General features: G+C 41.3%; 1 pseudogene; it reads right to left on the reverse strand.

Moving 5' to 3' along the window:
• Nucleotides 1–2307: 2307 nt before the first annotated feature.
• On the reverse strand, nucleotides 2308–3543 carry LOC150040583 (F-box only protein 3 pseudogene; annotated as a pseudogene).
• Between the last annotated feature and the right edge of the window lie 2860 nt (nucleotides 3544–6403).

Below are 6403 nucleotides of genomic sequence, written 5' to 3' on the forward strand. Positions count from 1 at the left end.
AGTTAAAAATCAAAATTAAGTTACCAGATAAATCTGAGACTATTTTGAACTAAATATTAACCAAAACACAGGCCAGGAGTTTCGCCTAGTGGTAGAATGCTTCCCTAGCATTCGCAGAGACCTGGGTTTGCTTCCTCGGTGTACCACATACATAGAAAAAAGCAGGAAGTGGTGCTGAGGCTCAAGTGGTAGAACTCTAACCTTGAGAAAGTCCAAGGACAATGCTCAGGCCCTAAGCTCAAGCCCAAGACTGGCAAAAAAAAAATTAACCAAAACACTACACACGAATATTTGTGGAATACCACTAATACAGTGCTTATAGATAGAAAAAGGCCTGAATTTTCACCCTAAAAAGTTAGAAGGGCTGGACACCAGTGATTCAGGCCTCAGGCCTATATTCCTAGCTGCTTAGAAGGCTGAAATAGGTTTGAAGCCAGGATGGGCAGCAAAGTCTCAGACTCTTATCTCTAGCCACCAACAACCACCCAAAAACAAAAACAAAAACAAAAAAACACCTGGAAGAGAGCTGTGGTTCAAGGTCTAGGGCATTAGCCTTGAGCACCGAAGCTCAGACATAACATCCAGGCCCCTGGGTTCGAGCCCCAAGAACAACACACAAAAAAAGAAGAAAAAAAAAACAAACAAGACAACCGCATGAATCAGTATAACACAGAAAATAAATATACGATAGAGGAAAAGCAGCAAAACTTAAAATTGTTCCTTTAAATGTTTGGCAAAAGATAAACTTGCATTAAAAAATCTTGTATCAGAGTCATGAATATTTCTGATCAATTACCAATATTAAAAACAAGAGGGAAAGGGATTACAACTCTTGGAAGTCATAAAACAATAGCATACCAAGGACTGCTTAGCTCACACTTGTACCTATAGCTACACTTAGGAGGCTGAGATCTGAGGATTGAGGTTCGAAGCCAGCCCAGGGAGTTAAGTACTTGAGACTCTTATCTCCAATTAGCCACTAAGAAGCTGGAAATGGAGCGGTTGTTAAAATGGTAGACAAAAAGCTTACAGACAGTGCCCAAATTCTGAGTTCAAGCTCCAGAACAGTCACACAAAAACAAAAAAAACTAAAATGAGAAAAATCAGCAAAATTTAAAAATTGTTCTTTAAATCTTCAGCCAAATATAAAATCATGCATCTAAGTCAGGAAATACCTCTGACCTATTACCAACAATAAAAACAAGAGGACAAATTACTACAGCTTTTAAAGTCATTAAAACAATGTCTAACTTGGGGCGACGCACACTTGTAATCCTAGCTACTCAGATTTGACTCAGATTTGAGGATACAAGTTCAGTCATGATGTCAGTGAGACTCTTCTTTCCACTTATTCACCAAAAAAGATCAGGACCTGAGTTCAAATACCAGGATCAGCAAAATCAAATAACATTAACAAACAAACAAAAATAAACAATATAAAGCCAGAGCCAGGTGCTGGTGGCTCATGCCCATAATCCTAGCTACTCAGAAGGCTGAGTTACCAGAATCATAGTTCAAAGGCATCCTGTGAGGGTCTTATCTCCAATTAACAACTCGCCTCCCCCTGCAAAAACAACAACAACAACAAAAAAAACTGGAAGTAGAGTTGTGGCTCAAGTTGTTTAGTGCTAGCCTTGAACCCAAAAGCTCAAGAACAGGTACTCATCTCTGGGTTTATGCCCCAGGTCCAGCACCACAAATAATAAACACATAAAAATTAAAAATTAAAAACAAATAAAGCAAGTCAGGTACCCATGTCCCATGCCTGCAATCCTAGCTTCTCAGGAGGCTGAGTTACCAGCATCACAGCTCAAAGGCAGCAAGAAAATTTGTGAGACTCATTTCCAATTACCTTCCCCCCCAAAAAAAACCCCCTGAAAATAGAGCTGTGGCTCAAGTGGTAGAATGCTAGCCTTGAGCACAAAACTCAAGGAAAGCACTCCAGCTCTGAGTTTACATTCCAGGACCAGCACCAAAAATTTTAAAAATAAAGCAAGTAAGAAAAAAAAAGAAATGCCTGTAATCCCAGCTACTGAGGAGTCTGAATTACCAGGACCACAGTTCAAAGACTGCCCAAACAGGAAAGCCTGTAAGACTTATCTTCAATTAACAAAAACCAACCAAACAAACAAACAAAAAACCGGAGAACACTAGTTTTGAGCGAAAAAAGCTCAGAAGACAGGGCTCAAGCCCTGAGTTCAAGACCCAGGACCAGCACAAAAAATGAAATTGAAGAATATTGTGAATACTTTTATACAAATAACTCAATAGTTGAATGAAAGGGGCAAATTCTTTGAAAGACACAAATTATCTGGCTCTAAACACCTTGAATTTTGGACATTCCAGGTGGAATTGGGGAATGGCAACAGTAAAGTGCCTGTCTTTAAAGCGCTGTAAATAGAAGGTATAATATCCTTCTATGCAGCCTGTTGTGGTGGTTAATGTTGTACAGCCAATGTACTCATATTCCTGACCTGGGTTGAGTGCTGGAAGCTCGCCCTCTACTCCAGGTCCTTGCAGAACTTCGACATCTCCGTTAGCATTGGTTACTCTCAAACAGCGACTGTACAACTGACAAACCTCATCAGGACGTGCATCTCTTGACATTTCAACATTGATTCTGTACGAGAAGAAATACTGAGGTGGGTGTACAGAGCTGAGTTCTGGCAGGAACGATGTAGAAACTGAAACTGTAATGTCCCCGGTTGTTGCTACACACTGCGGGTCTTGCATGTATCTCAAAATCTGGTTTCTGATGACAGGGAATCTTCCTGACACGACATCATTGACATAAGAAGTAAACCAGTCAGTAAAAGAAGAAGCTGTGATGAACATTTCAATATTGGAACTATAAATCATTTGCTCTGAAGCATGGTAGAAAACTTCATTTTTGTTTCTGCCTTCTGCAGCTTCCACAGCGAGGAATTGACTCAAACCAGTATGTACACAGAAAGTTAAAGGTAGACAGTATCTCAATCCTCGTTTTGGCTGGAATCCTCCAGCAGCCACAAAAGCATCTAAAAAATCTTCAGAACGCTGGTGATTTAACAGTTGGATACTTCCAAACAAGCCGGGAACCACTAATTTTTGGCCATTGTGGATACGGAATGAACAACGGTAATCATCCGGAAGCTTGCAACCAATCTGGGCCTCGATGGCGTCAAGCTCTTCCTCACGAAGGCCTTCTTTCAGAGACAAAACTATCAGAGGGCACCGGGACCACAAATAGTCCTTGAGGTCATCCCAGGCCTTTCTAATAGCAGCATAGTGGTTAATGTATTTTCCCACATCCGAATAAAAGCGTATGAAGAGAGATTTCCAGCATTCATTCTTCCGTACTTTCTCTTCCTCCGTCACCAACCAATACTTTGTACAGTACCTTCTCCACAGCAGATCATAACCTGCTATCTGATTAAATCTCCGATTGACAAGGCTACAGTTGACGAGGTCTCTGTAGTCCAAAAGAGAAAAGATCATCAGCAAGGGATCGGCAGGCAGTGCCTCCAGGCTCACGAGAGACAGATCTCCCTCAACAGTCTCCATCTTGTCTGACTCGACAAAGCGTGACTCCGCGCAAAGCCAGTGGGTACATCTTGTATGGCACCGCCCCCATATACGTCATCCCGTCGGGCCCCTCCTCTATTATCGCCGTCTCACGTAGGGTAGTCCAGCCTGATGCCTGCTGCTTGGTTCTCATCTTACTTGGCCACTTGAAGTCTGCTTCTATGCCTGCCATCTTGTCTGATCTAGCCTTCACAGCTATCTTGCATGACGCTGTCCCGGTGGCAACCATCATATCTTGCCGGCAATCTTAGCAGCTCTTATCTTGCCTGGCCTGGGCCCCAGTCAGCCATCTTATATAGTCCTGCCCTTATGGAGCCCCGCCCTCATGAAAGTTATCTTTTTTAGCCCCGCCCCCATAGCCACCATCTTGTCTAGTCCCACCCTCACAGTTCTTTTGCCTAGCCCATCCCCCACGGCCTCTACCTTGTCTACCCTGCGCTCATGATCATCATCTTGTCTAGCTCAGTCCTCGCAGCTGTCTTGCTTGGGGCCAGCCCCATGGCCACCATCTTGTCTAGCCCAGCCTTCTCGATTGTCATCTTGTGTAGCTTGGCCATCAGAGATATCTTGCCTGGCCCCCACACCTTGTCCGCCTTCCTGTCTAGCCCTGTCCCATTACCATTGTCATCTTGTCCAGGTCGGTCCTCACAGCTATCTTCCCTGGCCCTTCCAACATGTCCTCATGTTTTCACTTTGCAGAGTATAGAACTAGAGTGATGATGATGACGATGAGGATGATGGGATTGATCTTGATAAGAATACTGATTATGGGTCATGAGAATAAAAGGGAGACTACCCAGGAGAGGACGAGAAACTTGAGGAGCGGATAAAAGGAGAGGATACTGAGGGATAAAAAGAATTAAAGAATGTTATATATCATGAAAGACTGGAGAACCCCATCAAATGCTGTTCAAAAAAACAGAAGAGGAAGAAAGAACATGAAAACAATAGTGAGAAGGTTCAAAGTTCATCATGTGCAGTACAAAAAATACATGAGCTTCCACTTATATTGTGAAGTTACACTAATTAAAAAATAAAATACAAAACAAAAAATGTAAAAAAATTCCTTAGATGAAAGGATGGCTGTAATTTGTTATTGAGCTACACAAATAAAGAAAATGACTAGTATATAATTAGTAGCAGAAAAAGAAAAGTATTTAGTTACTAAAAACTATCGTTTTGCTACTATTTGCTAGACATCATGCATCTCTGTTCTCCCTTATCTAAAATTTAACACTGATGTGCATATTTTTGGAAAAGCCCACTATATTTAATGGAATTTTTTCCATATATTTTATTCTAATTCATAGAAGGGTGACATTATATTCACCAGATAGAACGTGTATTACTTCACAAACATTGATACCCTTTCTCATGTCCTGGTCCCGATTTCCCTCCCCCCACCTCTGCCCCTCATCTTGTTTTCCGCCTTCCCTATCGGATTTCAAATAACCAAAAACACATATATACAATACCATATATCAGATAACAAGGTGAAATACTGTAATAATATGAAACAAACAAGGGACAGCAAAACCGATGAAAGATAACATAGTACATTAAGGAAAACAATCACTCATTATATGGCTTTTGTTTCTATATCCTGGAGGTCCTTTCATTTAGCTTCATTCTATATGGCCTTATGTATCTATGTTTTGTTCTATTGTAAATCTTTGCTAGGCGAGCCCAAGTTTTCTACTGATTATGGCAAATGAGGGAAACCATTGAGCTTATGTTCCTTTGAGTCTGGCTTACTTAATATGATTTTTTGTAAGTCTTTCCATTTCCTTACAAATGGGGCGATGTCATTCTTTCTGACAGCAGCATAGAATTCCATTGTGTATAAATACCACATCTTATTGATCCACTCTTCATCTGAGGGCATCTGGGTTGGTTCCATATCTTTGCTATGGTAAATAGTGCTGCAATGAACATTGTTGTGCTACTGGATTCAGTATGTCCTTGTTTCTGGACGATTAGGTAAATGCCAAGGAGTGGAATTGCGGGGTCTTAGGGGAGCTCTATGTTTAGTCTTTTGAGGAACTGCCATACATGAATGAGTTTGCACTCCCACGAACAATGTAGTAGTGATCCCTCCTGGCCACATCCCCTCTAGCATCTATTATTATTAGATTCCTTGATTATGGCCATTCTAACTGGAGTGAGGTGGAATCTTAGAGTTGTTTTGATTTGCATTTCTTTTATGTGTCTCTAGGCCATTCTTACTTCTTCAGAGAAGACTCTCTTTAAGTCTTTGGCCGATCTTTTTTTTTTTTTTTTGCCTGCCCTTGGGCTTGAACTCAAGGGCTTGAGCACTGTCCTTGGACTTTCTCAAGGCTAGAGCTCTACCACTTGAGACATAGCACCATTTCCAGCTTTTTCTATGTATGTGGTACTGAGGAATTGAACCTGGGTCTTCGTGCATGCTAGGCAAGCATTTTACCAAGAGGCCAAACTCCTAGCCCTGGCCCGTTTTTTAATGGGATGGTTGTTTCTTTGGAGATTAGTTTTGGACTGATTCAATTTTTGAGCTGTTGATATATTTTAGATATGAGGCCTTTGTCTGTTGTATGGTTAGTGAAGATCTTCTCCCACTCTATAGGCTTTCTAGTTAATTTGCTAGCTATGTCCTTTGCCATACAGAAGCTCTCCAGTTTAATGCCATCCCACTTATCCAGCCTTCCTCTGATTTGTTGTGTTTCTTGGTCCTTATTAAGAAAGTTTCAACCTGTGCCAAGGGGACCTAGTGGCTCTCCTATTCCTTTTTGTAAAGTTTTCAGTGTATCTGCTTTTACCTTTAGGTCTTGATCCATTTGGAGTTAATCCTGGTTCAGGGTGA

The sequence above is a fragment of the Megascapheus bottae genome, chromosome X (genome assembly GCF_031878675.1).
Source record: "Megascapheus bottae isolate mThoBot1 chromosome X, mThoBot2.hap1, whole genome shotgun sequence".
NCBI classification, from domain to species: domain Eukaryota; kingdom Metazoa; phylum Chordata; class Mammalia; order Rodentia; family Geomyidae; genus Megascapheus; species Megascapheus bottae.